The sequence below is a fragment of the Anser brachyrhynchus genome (genome assembly GCF_964034855.1).
Source record: "Anser brachyrhynchus genome assembly, chromosome: 1".
NCBI classification, from domain to species: domain Eukaryota; kingdom Metazoa; phylum Chordata; class Aves; order Anseriformes; family Anatidae; genus Anser; species Anser brachyrhynchus.
Genome location: NC_137694.1, coordinates 151880726 through 151903564, shown reverse-complemented (window position 1 = coordinate 151903564; position 22839 = coordinate 151880726). Strand labels below are relative to the sequence as shown.

At 36.6% G+C, this 22839-nt stretch overlaps 3 long non-coding RNA genes across 4 annotated transcripts in view; 2 read left to right on the top strand and 1 right to left on the bottom strand.

Moving 5' to 3' along the window:
* Positions 1 to 22839, top strand: part of LOC308188115 — a 437773-nt gene that overhangs the window by 314770 nt on the left and 100164 nt on the right. The gene's annotated exons all lie outside the window — the stretch shown is intronic.
* LOC308184596 overlaps positions 1 to 22839 on the bottom strand; it is a 58423-nt gene that overhangs the window by 10112 nt on the left and 25472 nt on the right. The window contains exon 1 of one of the 2 annotated variants that reach the window (XR_013942717.1): positions 5113 to 5692. The exons of the other annotated variant lie outside the window; for it this stretch is intronic. This is a non-coding gene — a long non-coding RNA (uncharacterized lncRNA). Of the gene's footprint in view, positions 1 to 5112; positions 5693 to 22839 lie in introns of those variants that run through there. 2 annotated transcript variants of the gene reach the window in all.
* LOC308184589 lies at positions 5727 to 9516 on the top strand. The gene is made up of 3 exons (XR_013942715.1): positions 5727 to 6987; positions 8195 to 8318; positions 9121 to 9516. It is a non-coding gene; the product is annotated as an uncharacterized lncRNA (long non-coding RNA).

Below are 22839 nucleotides of genomic sequence, written 5' to 3'. Positions count from 1 at the left end.
TTCAAAACTGTTAGCTACTTCATCCTTTACCAATATTCTCTTTGAGATATCCTGCATGACTATGTATCTGGAGTTTCCACTGCAGTCTTACACTAGAAGCAACAGATCTGGAAGCCTGTGGCATTGGCTTTTACAGATATTTATACGATGTAAACACAGTTGTAACAACAGAGCTACCAAAACATGCTCGGCCCTTTAATGAAAATAGTTTCAGGGTTCACTCAGGGTTTCTCAGCAATGTAAACAATACCAAGTGTTGCCATCCTTTATCAACAAAATAACTTATGGTAAAATTTAGCTGTGAAAGTCATAGGGAAGCTCCCACAGGCACTAGCAGCCACTCAGCAAGCTTCGCTGTCTGGTTCACTCACGCTGAGTAATGCTGAGCAATGCTGCCCTTTTCCCACCAAGCAAACACAGTGCTGCCATAGGATTAGTAAAAAGAGGGGGGACTGGCTCCCTCCTTCTCATTTGGTCCCTCAGAGATGGAGCCACTGACTGTATGGGTGGAAGCATTCAGCGCAGAGGTAAAATTTCAAGTGCTGGTGTTACTTAGGTTCTACAGCTGGGCTCATCCTGCTGGAAGAGCAGCTCAGGTGGTACTGGGCAGTCACAGTCTGGTATCACCGATATGAGACTCCCCAGACATCCTCTCCAGCTGATGATGAACTTGCAACCCCTCCTCCAACATGCTGTCCCAGGCTACCATTTGTTTTGCCTATGCATAAAGTTCGTCCTACATAATCTTATGTAGGAAGCAGTGGGATCCATCCCTTTGCTCAACTACTGCCTACTACCAGATAGCTTAGTGTGGGATCCTGCCTGTGCATCCATGTTACTTCACTGGTGATGTGTAACGCTTCTAAATTCAGCATCAAAAAATAACTGGGAGATTACTTGTGCAGTATAACAGGAATAAATCACACTGTATGCCCCGTTCTTTCAGCGTGTTTTATAAGAAAGCTCTACTGGCTGTAGCCAGCAGACAAAATACCAGGCTTCTCAAAAGGAGAAACAGAACCTTCTTATCCCTTCCAACTCAAGTAGTTCAATTTCCCATAACGTAATGAAAGATTAACTGAACCAACAAGGCAACAAGTTCATTAGTCTGTATCTTTGTGGCTAGAAATGAGATGAGAGTCCCGGAGTTACTTAATATACTGCAAAATGTTCATTTTATATTTTGTCCAAAGACTACTTCATACAATTGGAGATAGAAGAAGACTATCCCTGTCCTGAGATCTACAGGTGACACCCTCTGTCTCCCTATGGTCTACTCTAAGAGATGGACAGCATCCTTTGTGGGATACCTCATTACTCTTAAGCCATACACTATGGTACCCTTTCTAGAAACTTAAAGAATATTTGGCATAAATGAGCTTTGCATTATCCAAGTCCCCTTTAAGAGTCTGGGTACATGTCATTTGCTTCTTCAAAAAACATAGCACGATTTAGTAAAAAAAAGAATATTCTTCTTCACAATCAAAAAAAAAAGTCTAAAATCCATTTCAATTAATAAGAAAGTATAAAACTGTTAACGTCATTGTCTAACACTTGCTACAAAGTAGAGAGCAAAGAGGTGTTTTTTTTTTCAAACTGTGATAACATGATATGGAGCCCAGTAACCATATAATAATACTTTAAATGTAGGATAATCGATAATCTCAGTAGAATGTAACCCCAGGATAATTATGCACTTCTCTATATCTTTAAAACAAAACCTTATCCTCACATCTAAAAAGTGGAATTTACATGGTAATTATTCTTTGAATTACTTTGTAACTGGTAGTATAATTATCAAGTAATCTGCATGAAAATAATTAGGTATTTACATAGTCTTTGCAACATAATTACAGAGTAGTTGGCTGATTATACAGTGTGTGCCTTGTTAGAGAAAGTGATACCAAAAAGACAAAAAACTCTATAAAAATACTTGTCATTTGGACAAAAATGAATTAAACCTGTAAAAGAATTGTGTGTGAATGCAAAGCTGACAAACAATAGAGATTTAAATGGAGACAGAAGAGTATACAAATCTTGGTAGCAGTCAGTCAGTTTCCTGAGTAGAACAAACTTGTGGAGGCAAGTCATAAACTTATCTTGGAAGACAATAAGAATTTCTTCAATAATTCACAGTCACATTCACCTCATCATCTCACAAGCCAATCTGCATTCAGAGATGCTTAATAAATTGGTGGAAACAATATGAGGATACAGTGATTGTTTAAAAACAATTACTCTGGCTGACTTTTACTCTGATTAAGTGTCATCTGAAAAAATGAACTCATAATATACTTTTTCTTTTAACTTTAAAGACATTTTAAATTATTTATTTTTAAGAAAAAATATGCTAATAGCAATAGTTCTCTTTTGTTGTGAGTGAGGCAGCCCAGTAATTGATTTTGATCCCTGTTATATATCCACACTTTCTTCTCTGGCTGCACAGTTCTAGTCATATTTAATTATCAGATGCAGATCCTGCAACAGTGGAGATTATTTCTTAAGTAGAAAATTATTATTTAGCAATAATTTGCACTAAAATAGCAATACAGAGTAAATAAGTAAATGCTCGAAATATATATATATAGTCACAAAGTAGATTATAAATGGAGAGAGCAAGAACATTCTTTGAATATTACAGACAACAAAGACCACCAACAGAAAAATCTGAGTATCATTTAATTTTTGCGTCTGTCTCATCAAATAATCATTATTTTTACATTCCTTCATTATAAAATTCTTCTAGGTGGATTTACCTTGTGATTTTCTAGGCTTACCCCATCTATGCCCATGAATATTATGAAATCAATAAGAATTTTATTTTTTTTCCCCACATTTTAAGGCCATCTTCTGCATAACAGAAACCAAATCATTCTTGTATCCCGTCCAAACTGATATGTCAGAGAACTCTTAGCATTTGCTTTCCCTCCTTTCATTTGTTTGCTTTGTCTTTATTCAGGGATTTCCCCATTTTCTTAAAATGAAATTACCTAAATGAAATATTAAATAGAAAATTGAATAAGGATTTCTATCCTCACGTTGTTGTTTTGTTGGTGTTTTTTTTTAAAAAAAAAAAAACAGCTATAATATAATCTAGTGGGAACTATACAAGCTAGTTTTTATGAGTGTAGAAATATCTCACTCATTTCATTATTTTGAATGTCTGAGTTATCCCTAAAGAAATACTCCAGCAAAAAATACAAGGTTAAAGGTTCGCTGAACAGCAATCCCATGTTTGATACACCTCAGATGTTTGGAATGAATTTTTTTCTGCTGACACAAGTGTATATTTCAAGCTGGCTAAATCTGAGAGTTCGTGTTTACCTTCAGTGTTCAGCTTAGATTCAGAGAGGTTAAAGGTAGCTGATAGGACTGACACTGAGGTCATTTCTTATGCATTATAACATGGAATTTGAGTGTGACAGGATTCATCTATCTTTTCCAAAACTTACTTTGCATCTGAACAGTGGTCCTAACAAGAGTCATAATCTCATCTACTTACCTACCTTCTATTTTTTTGAAAAAAAAAAAAAAGAGAGAGAAAAATAAAATAATAAAAAAAAAAGAGCAAAGAACAAAGGTCCAGATCTACTTACTTTTTAATGTGCCCATTAAATTGATTAATTTAACAGGAGAAAGTCACCTGAATAGCTTGAAACCTGTACCTCTGATCAAATGTCTTCTTTTACCAACAGAATAACTTGGATGACAAGCATAATTAGCAGGCTTTTATTTGCTGTTTCAGCTGAACAATAAAAGAAAGCAAACCTAGGCATTTTAAGAAACAAACTTCATTACAGATGTATGAAATGGATCTGAACAAGGTTACCTGTCTGTATCATTTAAAAAACTAAAGGTCACAGCAAATACTGTTGTATTATAAGTTGTAGGTGAAAAAAAATAGAGGTCCCATTCAGAAAGCCAGAATAAAAATTAAAAAAAAAAAAGGGGGGGGGGGGGGGGCAGAGAGAGAGAGAAAGAGAGAGAACACAGGTCAAATTCAGCTGAAGTACCTGTAAAGGGACTGAATTCTGTACTGAGTTTGAAGCATGGTAGGTGACAGAATGGGACAAACAGACTCTCTTGCTTCTACAAAGATTCCATTTCTCATTACTAAGTTAAATGACTGTGATTAGAGTTTGCCCAAAATGTAGGGAGGCTTTTTGTTTGTTTGTTTGTTGTTTTTTGTTTGTTTTTTTTTGACATTGCAGGGTGCCACTATAATGAACCTTTGAGAAAATAAGCATCAACAGAAGATATAACTTTTTATATAAATGTTAGTCAGAAGCTGTGGAAACGTGAAAATAAACAAAACCCTGGCTGTGTGAGCTAGGTTAGCTACTGACACCAAAGAGTTAACAAAATCAACAAGGAAAAAAAAATCTAACTCATAGCACGATCAGTATTTTAAGCTCCAAACAGCCCTGAAATATGTTTGTACAAGTTTAAGCCATCAAGTTCCATTTCTGCTACACAGGATTTTTTTAAAGACCTATTTCCACTTGATTCAATTGATTTATGTGATAAACAGTGTCTGAGCCACTGTCTTTCTCCAGCCTACACTAGAGATCCCAAGGCCCTCAATGCCTACACATTTTTATTATTTTGTATTCCATTTTTTTTATTTACATTTCTCTGATAATTTCTGAATTACCATGGTTAGTTGGAAGCCAGAGGTATCAGTGCATAGCAGTTTACATAAAGCAAGCTTTTGCATGCTGCATGTCAGGTTAAATTGGCCTCTTACTCTCCACTACAAGCCTGAATGGAGACTCCACAGGAGCACAATTGGAGTTAAGAGCTCTGAATGCTCTTCTGTGGCAAATGGCAGTAGTGCGACCCCTCAGGACCTGTTCTCTCTTGCAGCAAAGTGAGATAAAACAAAGGCTTCCCCAATTAGAGGAATTAACGCCACCTTGTCTCCTATGTGTCTGTGCCTCAGTCTCATGAGCCAAATACTCTTGAGTCAGGTGCAGACATACTGTGCATTGGGAGAGGGGACCTTAAGCAGCCTGGCAGACTCTTCTCTCTCACCACCACTACCCAAACCTTACATAGTTCAAAAGCTCCCAAGTTATACAACAGCAGTTGTTGCCCATCTGTGTAGCTTACCTGCTATTTAGAAGGTGGTTGCACTGTCCTTTGAGGACATTGCATCCAGATGACAGTGAGCAAAGGAACTGCTTCAGCTTGACAAGTAGACAAGGCAGGCAGCTGCAATCTTTCACACTCTGTATTTCAAAGAGATGCTTTGAGTGCTGAGAAAGTTTTCATCACCAGGAATCTCTAAGAAGCTGTGGACTCACCTGGAAGCCCTTTCTTCAGTCAAATCACCTAGAATGTCTCCCTCTTCCACCAGTCATTACTTTCATGGTATCTTTTAAACATGATTACCTTTGAGATTTTATCTTTCCACCCATTCAGACAACAGGCTGGAAAATTTCCATAGGAAATCAGCCTAAAGAGCATTAGAGTTGACTAGATGTGTATTGGATGTATCTGAGTAAATATGGTTCAAGTGGCCTTGAAAATGTTAGATCATCCTCTGAATCAAGGCATGGTAACTGACAGCTCATCAGCAATCATTAATACTGGATTGGGTTTCATAACTAAACAGATCATCATTTTTCACACTGAGTTTACATATATTTATTTATGCTACACCTACACATTCTGAAGCTCATCTAAAGCCAGATAGTAAAGCTAGGTGGGTATTCTACTTTTTTTTTTAAGGTAATTTGTCTATACACCCTAAAGTTATATATTTTCAAATGTTGCCTAATTAGTATACAACATATTACAAATAGCATTCAGTCTTGCTGTAAAATAAGGACAACTCCACCAAAGCTCCATCTACTTGAGACAAGAATTTCAGTACTATCTAGTGTCTGAAAATTCTACTTGAATGGGCAATCTGCAACACCTAATTTAAATTTCAGTTCAGAGTTTCACTTTCCCCAAAATCCAGATAGCACAGGTAAGTGCGTGCAGTTATCCATTTTGGATTCTATTCCACCCACCCCAACTCCCATCTGTCTCATGTTGCTAATTAGAGCCACAGTGTCCTATAACAGATCCATATACTCACAGTCTTCTTACTACCCTCAGCCTTGGACAGTAAGAAGAGAATCTCAGGGAGATTATCACACTCAGAAGCCACGATCAACATGACATGCATGCTGTGCCTCAAAATTAAAAGATGAGAAAACAGCCAGAATATTCACCCCCTACTAGAAAATTGTACTTTAGCTAAGTTTTATTTTGCTTTTGTAAGAGAAATTCAACAAACATAGGGCATTTTTGACAAATAATGTTGAATTACACCTCCCAGTTAGGGTGTAACTAAGAGCTACAAACTTTTTTCAGACACCTATGTAATCTTCAGGAAGTGCCATACACCTTAACTACCATAGTATAATTAAAATCATTCTCTGAAGAGCATTGGGTCAAGAGGAGAGTTGAGCAAGTATATCCAAGGCATTGAAAATGCAGAGCTGAACATACACAAAAAAATAACAACTGGGAGTGAATAAGGAAAAAAAAAAAAGGTTAATGTTCAGTCTGGGACAGGGTGTGATGCTTAAAATAAACAGAAGTACCACCTTTGAATTCCTGCCTGCATTCATTTCCAATAACTGACTCTGCAGATACGTGCTGGTTTTGTAAGTGATGGTTTTCTGAATTCACTGATAACACACAGTAATTTTGCACAGAGGGGTGAGGTACAGGCATTTCCAGTTGTATCCTTCAGATGACAGATTTATGCAGACATTGCATTTTATTGCAAACTTATGTTTATGATTTAGCCATACAATATGAACTGCTTTTATTGCCGTTTAATAGACTGGCAGCTTTTCTTTAGTGAACTTGCCCTGCTAACAGGTGTTGATCCTTCTGGGAGATGCAGTGATGACTCACTGCAGCAGATGGGGCTCCTGAACTCTACCCTGCTTGCACCAGAGATAGGAGAGCCTCTCTGGAAGACAGGTTTGTACTGGGCATTTCTCAGGAAAATACATCTCAGCCAGGCCAGTCTGTGGAGAGGGACTGATCAAGCTTTTTTTTTTTTTTTAATCTGGTAATAGACATTGAGAATAAAGCAGTTCACAAATGTCAGATGAAAAAAATGAACATAGACAAGCCTCCCTGAAGCAGACTTAAAAAGCTAATTGTTCATATGTTATATTCTGGGTTCATTTCTACATGCTGTCACTTCCTCAGAGGTCATGAACATCAGGAACAGATGTACCTAGCAACCAATATAAATTCACTACCAATATAAATTCACTATCTTTTGTTTCAGTCATGGTGGTTGTTATTCAAGCAAGTCATTGCTTGCTGTTGTTTATCTTTCAGTATTCTATCTTTACTTACTCTAACAAATGCAGGATAACTGCTAACATTAGTGTTATTGAAGAATGCATTAACATTGTTTTATTCTAGTAAGATATTGTGATTAGAATGGCACACTTCAAACACATTACGCACATGCCCTTTGTATTTTTCTGCAATTGATTATTTCTATGATAAAACTTCCTCCAATATTACATCCAACAGTGAAATATTTCAATATATATTTTTGATTTTTATGTATAATAGACCCAATTTTGTGGACAAAAGATAGTTGTACAAAACTACTAGTAATTCAGAGAGAGTGAAGTGCTAAATTGTTGTTAGACTGCCCACTCAAAATTCATGATCATGAATGGACTCAAGATCACAAGTTGGTTTTGACTATGCTTTTAAAAATTTTCCTTTTTTAAAGGTCACAAGCTCTTCTGACAACGACGGAACCAGTCACTGTAATCTGCCCTATGCTCACCAATACTGTATTATTTTTCCTCACTTCTTTAATGGGTCCATGCTTTCTCCAAAATTATCTCTTTCCTCACCTTAATAAAATGATTCCATTAAACACAGGAAACCTTGCAAAAAGCTGAAGAGAAATAAAACTGTGGTAGAAGTAGCAATAATTAAAAAGCATAAATCCCCATACATACATACTGAAGAGGTTATGCTGGTGTCTTCATTAAGTAGCAGTCTAATCTTAATATTATTACCTTGGTTTTTGCTTTTTCTCTCCTTATTCTTCTGTGTCTTTGCATACTCCTGATAACTAGTAGCATCATCAAATATTGCTTGTAAGTTGCTCACAGAAAGGAAAAAGAATCAATTCCAAATTTATCTTTGACAGGCACAAGCAATATGTTAGAAATTTCACAAGAGCATCCTAAGCTACATGGAAGAGTCCAAACATTGCCAGGAGATCTGACTGAGTCTTTGAAGCAGTCTAGCTTCTACATGTATGCATCACTAAGGTTAGTCATACATCTCTTGTGGACTACACTAACTTTTTAAGGACCTCTCATGTAGCCTAGGAACAGTCTGCATTTTGTACTGCATTTTCTTAAATTCATAAAAAATGAAGAGCCCTTACAAGAAAAAAAAAAAAAACAGGTAAACCACTGTTCATGAAGACATGAAAATACTTCATGTTTCATGAGAAAAATATATATATTTATTCTAATTAGATTTTCCTAAGCATTGCAAATATTTGAAAAATCTCTGCATGTGTAGCTGAAAAATTGACTTGTGGTTTGTATTTGATTCCTGATGATAAGGATGATGATGATGAAAAGCAGCATTTCAGTGAAACTTTTGACTGAAATTTAAGATTTGAAAAGCTTCAGATACCTTAGACAGCAGGTCACTGTGTATCTTTAAACTGCAAACTCCAGTAACAATTCTGCTTGTGCAAATGTACAGCACAGGCACAAGATAAAACAACATCACTGAGTAGTATGCCTACACAAATGTATTAATTTATTTGCCAGTATTCTTGTGACATGAAGGCAGAATACAGCACTAGAATTTGTGCCAACAGCATTATATAACTCAATTTCTGTGAAAAACAATATTATTTCTAAGGAGTGATGGTAGCCCTTCTTGTGGGGGTTTATAAGAGAAAGCAGGGTATAAAACAAAATGCAGGACTTTTATCTCCTCATTTTCCAGTGCATGGACTGGGGACAGTGTTGTTGTATCTTCTTAGTTTTCATTTGAACCAAAGCAGAAAATGTAAAGTTAATAAATCACAAGCTTCTCCATTTTTTTTTTCAGATGGGTTAGTTTTACTAGGACGGAGAACATACACAGTTAGAAGACAATCCAGAAGAACAGTGAAGATTTTTCTGTGTGCACTCTTCATTCTGTCACTGCCCAATTTTTCTCACCACAGTGCTAGACTCATCCTTTATTGCACCGGTGTATTGTATTCTGAAGAAGATATTGTATTGTTCTGTCAATACAGCATGTTCCTTCAAGCTCAGTGTATCTTTTTGGTAAATAATATATATAAAGCCTCGGCCCTTTTTCATTTGTGCTATTATTGATTTTTTATTGAGTCCTCAGAATTTCCAATAGTTCTTCATCACAAGCTCAACTTACAAGGCACAGTTTGAGATTTAAAAAAATGTAAAATTGAAATAAATAAATAAATAAATAATCTTGAATAACCTTCATGTCACTTGCAAATTAATTAAAACATCTTTAAGTTTTGCTATACACAAGTCCTACAAGGAGCAGCTGAGGGAACTGGGGCTGTTTAGTCTGGAGAAGAGGAGGCTCAGGGGAGACCAAATTGCTCCCTACAGCTACCTGAAAGGAATGTGTGGGGAGGTGGGGGTTGATCTCTTCTCACAGGTAATTAGCAATAGGACTAGAGGGAATGGCCCCAAGTTGTGCCACGGGAGGTTCAGGTTGAAAATGAGGAGACATTTCTCCTCAGAAAGAGCAGTCAGGCAATGGAACAGGTTGCCCAAGGAAGTGGTGGAGTCACCATCCCTGGGGGTGTTCAAGGAAAGGTGCCTAGAGACATGGTTTAGTGGGTGACATTGGTAGTGGGGTGACAGTTGGACCAGATGATCTTGGAGGTCTTTTCCAACCCTAATGTTTCTATAATTCTATATTACATTATGACAAACCAGACTGTTTAATATGCAAGTGTGATACTTTGCTAAAGTCTTTAGAGTAAAACTCTGAGTTTTTTTGCATTAAAATAGAAATAATAATAATAATTAAAAAGTTGATCATACATAATTCTTCATGCAAAATTCTTCTTCACATTTTCCTAAAGGAAAAAAAAAAAAGGAAAAAAAAAAAAGGTGATGATAAATTATGCCACTGCCAGTTAAAAAATACTTGCAAGTCTGCAGTTTTGGAAGAATTCAGTTTATTTGAATATTCTGTTTTTTTGTTTGTTTGTTTGTTTGTTTGTTTTTCAGACTTGCTAACCCATCAGAATGGTTTAAGCTCTGCAAGAACAGAAGACTTTCCACTTAGGGAAGGACCACAGAACTAGAAGTCAAAAGATTTCACAGGACAAAACTTAAATATTTGTAAAGTCTTAGGGTGGAAAAAAAAAATGAAGGTAAAGATGGTAATACTTAAAATACTTAAAAACTTAACAGAGAAGTAGACTTTAAACAGACTATTATGGGCAATATGTAACACTCTGAGGACACACAAAATGTTGGTCAAAACTGACCACAAAATGTCTTCTTACATGTGGGAGACAAGAAAACCTCCTAGTCATAGACCATATTACCACAGTAATCCTTTGGTTTGATGGATAGCTGCAGTTATCAGATGGAGAACCCATTTGCAGCCTGGTGGAGGCTTTTGGTGGAGGCTTTTTGGTGGAGGACAGAGAGACTGGGTGTTTGACTTAAGGAATGGCTGCAGGGACCAAAAAAAAAAAAAAAAGAATTCTTGGTACAAAAAGTAAAACAAACAAAACTGTAGAGGTGGTAATGAGATCAAAAGGTCTAAACAGAAGTACAAGATGAGACAAGAACAGATGTCTGGACAGCAGCCACATTTCTGTGAAACATTTTTTAGCAGTCGGTGGAAACTCTACCCAGATTTGTATGATGAAGTCAGTGTCATAGCTACAGAATCAGACCCAGAATAAATGGGGGGTGGAAAGCTAGGGTGTGGGAGGCATGGAGATGAAGAGATTGTACCATGTAGTGTAATATAGTTGTAGGCAGCCAGATGTACAATCCATTCAGTTCAGGCAAGAGCTGCAGGCATCTGTCAAAGCAACACCTCCCCCATGAAGCTTCCTCCTATCTGGCTGATGTATGGCTTCAGAGTTGCCAAGCCTATTTGGTCACCAGTAGGGCAGCACCAAAAGCTATCCCTTATTACCCTCCTCAAACAGTTTGATCAAAATACATTTCCAAAAGCATGGTGTAGGATAATCAAGACCCCAAATAATTTTTCTTCCCAGATATCCCATATTGTTTTTACCCATTACTTTAGTAGCAGAGCAACAAACTCCCTAACTAAATCTGTAATAGCCTGAGGGGGAAAAAAAAAAAAAACTGAGGCATCTGAGCAAAAATATTTTAATTTCTCAAAACATCAGCAGAAATGTGGCATGTGAAGCTTTCTTTAATGTTAGAAAAGGCAATGCTTTTTGAAGCAAGAAGAATCAGGCTTCTTCTTTCCTGATTTACAAGGGAATATTTCATCCTCCAGTCTATTACAATTTCTCTGTGGCTGTTACCATGGAGAATTAAGAGAATCATTTCACAAGATGATTCCCACACTGATTCCCAGAGTCAAAAAGATAATGAACAAAAACTCTTGTCTGACAAATCATACTGGTTACCAGATATATACACATGGACTGCCTCTGTATATTTGACATTTCTATTAAAAAATAAAATAAATAAAATAAAATAAATAAAATAAAATAAAATAAAATAAAATAAAATAAAATAAAATAAAATAAAATAAAATAAAATAAAATAAAATCACTGAAACAGCACATTTTAAGGTGGTCACGATAAGAAATCCAAAACATTTGTATGCTGGATATAAAGTTAAAGAGAGTGTATAATCCACCAGACTATTTGATTACTTTCTTTTTCATTATTGTAGGGACAAAAAAAGATAATTCCTACTTGTACATTTTAGAAATAAAAAAGACAAAATAAAAGTTTGACTCTAGGAATATATCCCAAGAGGCATTTGGAGCAATTTTCCTTAAAAAGGACAATCATTCAAGGGATTATAGTTCATCAGCTTCCCTAAGTCCTCCCACAGAGGCAATATTCTCTCAGCAACCTCACGTGTTCCTGATCATTCACATTTGAAGCTTTAGTACCATTGACAGCTCTCACTTTTTCAGGGATTAACCTGATTTCAATGAGTTGCTCTGCATGCTTAGAGCACAAAGCCCAAAATTTATTTCAGAACCAGTATAATTTCAATCCAAAACTACACAACACTGAAGTGTCATAGCATTTTGTTTCACTGTGACTTCCACAGAGAACAAGTTTTGAAAATAAGCATCACTAGGCAATGGGTCAAAAGTATGTTTATATCCCTGAATTGTTCAAGCTCTCCAAACAAGCGATACTGATAACTTGGATTTCTGAATGAGGCTTAACCTCCTTGGAAGCTCAGCTATGAAAGCCTATCAACATGGGGTACATTTTCAAAGAGTTGCATGGGGATTTAGCTGAGTGCTTGTCATGTGCTATTTCAGAATGAAGGTCTGCCTGTATATGTTCAATTGAGGAGCATCTGGGTAAAAGCGAGAAGTAAACATGCATATATGTATGCATACCTATATATACACAATCCTTTTTGTTTGTGTGTTTGTTTTGTTATATATGTTTTGTGTCAGAATTTTTTCGGTTTGAGTCATTCATATCCATTGGCTGCAGAGGAAGGAACTCTTGCTCGAGGAAAGGATCCAATTTGTGTAGGTAATGTCTTGGGGGCATTCCCTACCCACTCTTTGATAATTTTGCAGGTAAGCTATAATTAAAATGAATGTTTTTAAGATATCTAACACATTACCACATATGCATTTCACATTGTCAGAGATGCATACCAGGGACCACATATTCCATGATTTTAGATAGGCTACTTTGGCAAACACTCTAAAAATTTTTAAATGAGCCTCTGTATGACTTTTTTTTTTTAACCTTTAGTTTGTTAAGAAAAGGACTATTGTAAAATACAGATGAGAGTGACTTCTACGACAGCAAAATTTTTGTGTTAGTAAACTTAATCACCTAATTTATCTTTCTTTTTCCTCAGCTTGGGTTACTGAAAACGTTCATATAATCCTTGATAAATAAAAATCTATTTTTACCCAACCTTTAAAAACTGAATCTCAAAGCTGGCACTTACTTCAAGATTTGGAAGCCTTGTTAAATGAGTTGTTTATATTGAAAAGCTTTCTATACTCTTACACAGTAAACTTCTGGATGCTCTGTAACCTTTTTTATTAGAAGTATACATTGTTTATGTGGGAGATCAAAAGCCTTTCAAAAATGTGTTCTAGTGTTTATGCATATGATTAGTCCTCCTTATTCCAGCAGAGAATTAGAGCTTAGTTATAGTTTGCAGCCAGCCTTTAGGAATTTACATTTGGTCTAAAACTCTTAGCCAAAGCATTCCATATCTGTAATCATTAAATATATTCTTTCGATAAGAATCTCCAGATCAAGTTTTCCATTCTGGCATTCGTTTAATGGATTCAGGTTTCTAAACCATACTCACATATGTTTTAGACCCATACTTGTAACAACAGCAACAAATAATTAGGAAAAAAAAAGGAAAGAAAAAGAAAGAAAGAAAATTTTCCCAATTATATATTTGACTGACTATTCAGCCAGATCAATTATATATATATTAAACGTTTAAAAAAAAATTCACTGTGAAATATTGAAAAAAAAATTATTTACAAAGAAATGAATAACACTAGTGAAGCTATATTCTTTACAACAAATGATGGGGCACTGATGTGCATTCTTATGAAGACTATTGAGAAGAGCAACTTCAAACAGATTTGAGAGAAATCATAATCTATCCCATAATATTTTAGTGTTTACCACAGTGTCAGATGTTCCTACTCATGATCAGGCAGATTTGCAGAACAAGCTTTGAGTTACATCCAAGTTTGGGCCAGAAGGAATGCAATGGGGTATATGTTATTAGCCCACCCTATAACCCGCAACTTCCTCAGAAAAAAAAAATACTAAAAAAGATCCACATTACAGTTAAAATAAAAAGACATGTATGAATGTATATCAGTAAATACATTCCCCATTTTGTGTTCATCTGTTGCATTGCTTCACCATTTTTTTATTAATTGAAAATCTGGTAAGCAAAAAAGTCTGTTTCTCGGTTTCTTAATTCCAGAATAAGACTATCTAGAAATAAAAACCTGTGAGAGCTGTTATTACCCATGTTCAGTTAAGCATTAAGGTATAGCTTGAAAAGGCTGGCTTTTTTGTGCTAAAAATAAGGTTTCAAATAGTACCACTGCAGTTCAGAAAAGTTTCTGAGTTTCAGTTCAGCTGTAGTAACAATATTTGTGTATTCTTTATCAACTGCAAATGTATGGTGATTTTGACTTAGCTTAACCCATGACTGAAGAGAGTCAAGCTAAGTTAAATTACCATGCCTTTTTCTCAGTCCAGTGTGTGCTCTTAAAAACTCCATGTACAGTAACTCAGTCATGTTTTTGAGACCTAAGAACACTCCCAAGGACTCTGATTACAGCATTGAGTCCTGCAAAACAATTACTGTGGAATAAATTAAAGAGGTAAGCTCTTCTTGGTATGCAAAACAAAATTTCAAAAACGTGTTACCAAGATATAAGGCAACAAATATGAGTGGTGTATATGAGTTAGTTACACTTAAAATGCCAAAGGGTCCTTATACGCAAGGGTGCTATACACCCTGACAGCTAATTAAACTTATGATCCATATAGGAATAGCATCACATCACAGCATAATTAGTTTACCAGTCAGCAAGTCAGAATAAGAGATCCTATAATAATCCCTTGCATGATTTCCATTGTAAGCAAAAGACATCAAACATGATCTGTTTTCTGTAAAGTGTATGAACAGGTCTCATGCAATAAAAATGAACATAATCACATGAATCAAATATACTAGCTCTGAATAGGCATCAACATCCAGTTAATTTAGATGCTGCTTACACACAAATCAAAGCCCATTCCTAAGTTAAATTGCATAGAATCTATAGACCTTTCGAAATAGCAAAAATGTGTGCTTAAACTAAGGAGAGGACCAGTAACTGTACACCAACGACAAAACACTCAAGACCTATAGTAGAGTTTGCTATCATATACACATTTATATTATTTCCTGACAGCTTTGTTTCAAAGCTCCCTTTCAACTGATTAATTCACCTTTAGTCAAAACTGGAGTCTTGGCTCCACCACACTGTGGAAAAGAAACTGCTCATTTTACACCTGCTGAGAAAAATTAAAATGTTTAGAGCAAGGGTATGAAATTAACAGCTTTCAGTGTCAGTTATTAATGGACTCTTGCCCTGAAGAAAGCTATCAGCTCTGTACCTGTTTAAATGGGATAATAAAATCCATAGTATACCTAACCTCCTGAAGTTATTTTAACTGAGATTATAATTTGAATCTGTAAAGACTGAAGTAGTCAAAAGAAATAGCTATAGACTATTATTCACTTTATATGCTAAGTACATTTTGGAAAAACTCTTCACTATATGATTATATATATACCAAAATATAAATATTATAGATGATGTTTCCATATGTCTCCATAATTATATTTACTTTATTATCAAGCTTTCAAGTAGGTTTACATACTGTCCTCAAAATGAGGTTTTCTAGAGCTTATAAAAATAACTCCATGTGAACTTAAGTTAGAGATGCCCTCATCCTTTGCTTATGCTAGTGCACACCTTCATAAAAACATTTTATGAATGTTTAATTTATTTGATTTTGAGGAGATTAGAAGGACAAAATCCCAAATGACTAAATTCAGTCACATTCCTCAGTTGCCACCACAATACTGTTACTCCTTCCAACAAAACAAACTCTTACTTTGGGAATGGCTGATACAGTCAGAACGTCTCTGATTTGCGGTTATTTAGAAATAATGATGAACATATGAGGTTTTTCAAGCTAACTAGCTTCTAAAGAAGGAAAAAGATGTACACCAAACCACCACTGAATCTTGATGACTAGTAAATCCTTAACTTTAAAACCCATCCTAACTAGAGAGGAAAATGTCTGTGAATTATTACGCACCAGTACACGTTAGTCTGCACGTATTTTGAGAACAGGAGCTACGAGAGAAAGCATGTTTATGGGGCTGAAGTGAGGGAAACAAAAAGGGACAGAGCTGCACATCACAAATCATGTTTTGGGGCACAAAACAGGTTTCTTAAAGACACATGCTCTTACTACTGCATCTTATTTATTTTCTCCACAACATCAACCAAAATCTACAAGCTGCTAGCTCAAAGGAAAGATGTGCTTCCAAGAGACAAGAAGCAGTTTTTAGTCCAGTTCCCTAAAGTGTTGTGTCCTCCCTGTGAGTTATTCAATTCCCACAGTCCTCCCTTCTTAAAAGAATAACAATATTTTCTTTTTCTCCTTGTTTGTTTTGTTTGCTTAAGGACAAGAATTAACTTTTCATCACAAAATCAAGTGAAAAATAACCTCATTAGTAGAAATGGACACAAAACAAGCAGAATATTGGGGAATGGGGGAGCTGCACAGATGTGTGTGTTTGTTTTGTGTTTTTAAGATGACATTACTATGACAATGATTTAACTCCTTGCCGTGGGTTAGTATGAAAACCAAAGGTATAAATATGTTCAAAAAGGGATTCAATAAATTCATGAAGAATAAAGTGAGCCAGTTCAAGAAGCACTTAACTATTTAATTACTGGAAGATGACCAGGTATTTCTGGGGAAAGATTGGATTATATTCAGTCTTTCTTTTTTATTTTCTCTGGGCTTCTGCTAATTGATTAGACGAACTTTCGGTCATCTCCAATGCTGCATTTCTTCTAGGCTCTAGTCTGGACTTCTGAGTGCTAACTAAAATTCACATATACGTCTATGTGCATATTTGTATATGCATGCATTATACAGTATGTCTATGTTAATGTATCATTATGCATGTATGCATTATATATACATATGCATATGGATAAAGCTTGTACGGCTGTATATCCTTCACAAAGCTGCATCTCTTTGAAGTGAAAATTATTGCTGTATTACTAATATTTTGCTGTGTTATTATTATATTCTGTTCCAACATAACTGTGGTTTTTTCCCTGTATGAGGCTCTACTTTTTTTGAACAAATGTTCTACTACAGAATTTGTCAATGACAAAGGGGAGAAAAAAAGGGAAAAGAAGCATGTGATACCTGGAAGACATCACCAGACACGTGGAGAGCAGAGCTGAGCTGGCTTTTCTACACAACATCCATTTAAGTTGGCAGCTGAGGGCCTTAAGTGGTTTTGTCTTGAATGGCCTTAGGAGGCCAGCCAGAAAAAGATGGATGCCAGTGCATTCAGGTTGGTGGCATGCAATACAATGAAAACAGATTTCTGCCTTGAAATTGATGCTGTTCAAAGGGCATTGAAATAACATTGCCTGGTTTCCTAACAAGATTACCCAGAAAAACTCCTGCTGCCAGCCTCTCCAGAACACCAGCCCATTTGTATACACAGGTAAGTGCTGTCTGTGTTTTATATTTCTCATCAAAGAGGTGAGGAGGCCACGTTTAAGGGCCTTACTTGTAGCACCAACATTATTTAGAGGGTAGGACCCAATGCGGGGGTTGGACCTGATGATCTCTTGAAGTCCCTTCCAACCCCTACAATTCTGTGATTCTGTGATTGTTGGCTTATGTATAACCATGCAAATAAGGTTAAAAAGCTAAAATTATGTGACATTCCCAGATTTTGTTATTTGTTTTAATTGCCGGATTTTCCTTGGAATGAGTTAGGTGTGCAGACTTACTGAAAGAACTACCAATTATTTCTGGATACTGGACTGCAAAGTGCCATGTCTACCACCAGAAAAAGAGCAGCATGTGAGATGACTGCAGTAAGGTCTGCATGAACTTTTCATAGAATTATAGAATCATAGAATATCCCGAGTTGGAAGGGACCCGTAAGGATCCTTAAGTCCAACTCCCGGCACCACACAGGTCTGCCCAAAAGTTTAGACCATGTGACTAAGTGCACAGTCCAATCTCTTCTTAAATTCAGACAGGCTTGGTGCAGTGACTACTTCACTGGGGAGCCTGTTCCAGTGTGCGACCACCCTTTTGGTGAAGAACCTCTTCCTGATATCTAGCCTAAACTTCCCGTGCCTCAGCTTGAAACCGTTCCCACAGGTCCTGTCACTGGTGATAACAGAGAATAGGTCCCCTGCCTCTCCACTCCCCCTTACGAGGAAGTTGTAGACTGCGATGAGGTCTCCCCTCAGCCTCCTCTTCTCCAGGCTGAACAGGCCCAGTGACCTCAGCCGCTCCTCATCCGTCTTCCCCTCTAGGCCCTTCACCATCTTCATTGCCCTCCTCTGGACACTCTCCAACAGTTTAATGTCCTTTTTGTACTGTGGTGCCCAGAACTGCACACAGTACTCGAGGTGAGGCTGCACCAGTGCAGAGTAGAGCTGGACAATCACTTCTCTCAACCGACTAGCGATGCCGTGCTTGATGCATCCCAGGATACGGTTGGCCCTCCTGGCTGCCAGGGCACACTGCTGGCTCATATTCAACTTGCTGTCAACCACAACCCCCAGATCCCTCTCTGCAGGGCTGCTCCCCAGTGTCTCGTCACCCAGTCTGTATGTATAGCCAGGGTTGCCTCATCCCAGGTGCAGGACCCAGCACTTGCTCTTATTAAACCTCATGTGGTTGGTGACTGCCCCACTCTCCAATCTGTCCAGATCCCTCTGCAAGGCCTTTCCACCCTCATCAGAGTCCACAACTCCTCCAAGTTTGGTGTCATCAGCAAATTTGCTCAAAACACCTAGTCCTACATCCAAGTCATTTATAAAAACATTGAAGAGGACTGGCCCTAAAATGGAGCCTTGAGGGACCCCACTAGTGACCATCCGCCAGCCAGATGTGGCCCCATTTACCACAACCCTTTGAGCCCTGCCCATCAGCCAATTGCTCACCCATCGCATGATGTTTTTGTTTAGCTGTATGCTGGACATTTTGTCCAGTAGCATCCTATGGGAAACCGTGTCAAAAGCTTTGCTGGAGTCCAAAAAGATCACATCAGCTGGTTTCCCTTGATCAACTAGATCGACTTTTCTTTCTTTACTTCTGTGCAAAGGCAGAGCTAAATATTCTGAAAGATGTCATGAAGCCTGTTTCTTCATTGATAGTTCACAAAAGGAGTTGCACGCACACAGGTTCACATTACAAAAGTGTATGCATGCAGACATCATTGGTATAAAGGCAAGACAAAATGAAATTCTAACTTGCGAATTTTTAGCCTCCCAATGCTATTTGCATGGCTAATATTTACAGGCTTCCCTATGTATTACTCGTAAATTGATCAAATAGTTGTTGTTTGCCTCTAATTATAATAATATATGAAACATTTTTTAAACTAGAAAATGCAATTTAGCTTTGTAATTAAGAAAATGAGTCTAAGTTCTTTACTTGAAAATAGGTGCTTCCTCTGCAGCCTGTTTTTCTTACTCAGAATTAAAAATTCTTTTGCATTACTTAAGCATTTTAATAGGAAAAAAAAAAAAAGTAACACTGCCATGAGCAAAATTCTTAACATATCCTAATAAGCTAGTTGGAAAACTCAAGGACTTTTGGGAGAGAGAAGAAACAAAAGAAACTCTTTTTTTCTTACATTCCTGCTCCACTGCCCCAGTTCCCTTTTCCTCTTCTGCCAATAACAGACAACAAACACAAAGTATTGTAGTACCTACAGCAAAAGTTTTCTGATTTCCAGAATATTAGTTTATCTCTAGCTATTTGTGTTGCTGCTAGAGCTTTACCATTTAGCTTGCTAAATTAACTCTGTAACTTTAACATACCTGGATGTGCCATAGCTTTGCTCAGTGTTTTGACTGAGAATGTTCCATTTCTGCATTCCTGTTGCTTGAAGTTGTCAGAGGAGAAACTTAACTCTGCCACTAAACAAAGACCTTTTGATATTTTTTCTAAGCTGTTGTTGAATGATTTTTACATGATACCATTAAGTAAAACTGCAGGAACCATATCAGCATTGTAAACCTTCATGGTATTACACCTTGTAATGATAGGGGAAGAAGAATTACAAGAATACAACTATTTTCTCACCATTTCAGTCATCTTACCTGCATATTGATTGAACAACACACACACAGAAAATATTTCAGTACATATATTCAGCCATATATTCAGTAGATATTCGTACTTCCTCCTATTTTTTCTGGTCATGTTTTTCTTCATGAAGTCATCACATTTTGGTAGAATGTGATGGAATTAACAAGAAATGTTACATGAATATGTCATTTGAAGTGGGAAAAAAATCACTTATTTTTATGTCATGAGAACAAATTGAGTATATTGATCATTAAGAAAAAAAAATCTTTTATAACTTAGAAAATTTCAGTTGGAGGAAAAAAAAAAAGTTATTGATACCCAAAAATAAACAGTCCAAGGATATGGCTATATTAAGGCGGGTAAAGTGAACGTATCAATGATGCTTGGAAATGGAGCTGCTCTGGTGACAGAAAATCTATCCTAAGCAGTTTCAGTGAGATTTTTTTTCTATTTTCATGAAAGTTTTCTTTCAAAACTTTTGGAGCTTTATCTTATAATTACTTCATAATCCCCGCTGCCACCAGTTTAAAGATAACATGGGGAAAAAAAAAAGGCTGTTTTGATTTAAAAATGGTCTTTTTTTCAGTGAACCCGTTGTATCTTGTAAATAAATAAATGAATAAATCACTTAGCTTTAAAGTAAATTTTATTTTAATAAAGCAGATCTTTTCCTTTCCTTTCCTTTCCTTTCCTTTCCTTTCCTTTCCTTTCCTTTCCTTTCCTTTCCTTTCCTTTCCTTTCCTTTCCTTTCCTTTCCTTTCCTTTCCTTTCCTTTCCTTTCCTTTCCTTTCCTTTCCTTTCCTTTCCTTTCCTTTCCTTTCCTTGCCTTGCCTTGCCTTGCCTTGCCTTGCCTTGCCTTGCCTTGCCTTGCCTTGCCTTGCCTTGCCTTGCCTTGCCTTGCCTTGCCTTGCCTTGCCTTGCCTTGCCTTGCCTTGCCTTGCCTTGCCTTGCCATTCCTTGCCTTTCCATTCCTTGCCTTGCCTCGCCTTGCCTCGCCTTGCCTTGCTTTTTCTTGCCTTGCCTTGCCTCGCCTTGCTTCGCCTTGCTTCGCCTTTCATTTTTATTTATTTTTTTTTTTTTTCCAGCTGGTCCTGGATGACTATACCAGTATTCCAAATCTTTATTCAGTTTCAGGCCTTCTACTTTCCCACACCTCATAATTGCTATAATGCTTTTATTACCGTTGTGGGTATCAGTGACCTACTTCATAGCTTAGGGTTAGCTTAACTTAAGCATGGACACTTACTTTTAAATCTGACTTCATTGCCTAGTCCACAAGTGAGACTCTCAAATTGAAGTTCTATGAATCCTACCCTATTTAGACACCTCAGATAGATCATTTCCGTTGGTAAATTTAAACATCTCACTGCTGGAGTTCGAATATTCAGAGCTCTTGCTGCTCTTTACTTGGAGCCAAACTGAACCCATTCTGTAACTCTATAGGTCAGTTTCCAGCTGAAATAATGTTTCAAATTTTTAGTGTTCCTGAAGTTTTGACTTACTAATAATTTTTTATTTATTTATTTATTTTTCTACAAAGATAGCCTTTTTTACTAATACACTTTGTAGACTGGAAAGTTTTAATTCCAGTCAACAAATAAGACCTTCCCCTTATTTTTTGCATTAATATGTAATAGAGACAGGCACTATGTTTCATACAAAAGAAACATTTAAGAAAAAAAAAAAACTCTCATAGTAAATACAGTTTGAAATTCTAACAAAGAAATCCTAGCTCATGCCTAGCATTTCAGTCCCACACTTAGAGTGATTACTGTTAACAGCTTCATTTTTCATAAAACGGAGGTAATTACTTCCTTGCTTTACAATGTACAAAAATGAAAAGCATAGTCTGCAGGCCTTATTCTCTATTTCATTTTCAGTTGATACCCAAGATGGCACTTAAACATTAATATATAGCTTAAGCAGAAATTAAATGTCTAAATTTGGGGGGAAGTTAAAACAAGAAAAAAAAAATCACCTGTCTTGTGTATTACTAAAGCTTCAGAATTTTGTAGCAAAATCTTTGGTTAGGACACTGACATTGTGCTGAGAGGTCTGGTCTGCCTTTGCCCTGTGCAAGCAATGATCTTCTGCCAACTGCTGAGCAGAAGTATCACCACACCCCTGGTCATCCATCCCAGCCTGCATGATGATTTAGAGATGAGACAGACAGCTTGTTGGAGGTGAAATTCCCTTTCTTGATCATATAGGGATTTTTAGACATGCATTTTAGGGACATTAGGGAAAGTGTGGAGTCAACCTGGAGCAACTAGATCAAAATCATAATGAACACTGTCTTCTGAAGAGGAATAAAAAGAGTGACAGAGGACAGTAAAGGAAATAATCTTTTGCATGTCATATTCTTGTTACGTAGGTGTACACAAGATAAAGCTCTTGTAGCAGAATGTAAGAAATTTCTTAATAATTAAACAAACATTTCAGTTAACAAAAACAAGCAAAAATGTGTAGTTTTCTACAAAATGCAAGGTCATTTATGGACAAATTTAACAAACCCTGTTTATCTGTATTCATCTTGTCAAGGATGATATGCTTTATATCTGGAGAGTGAAACATATTTCAAAAGAGTAAAAAAGGAACACTTCATAAAAAATATTAATCTTCACCTTGTCTTAGCAATGAGAGGCTGTTTTGTTTCATTTAT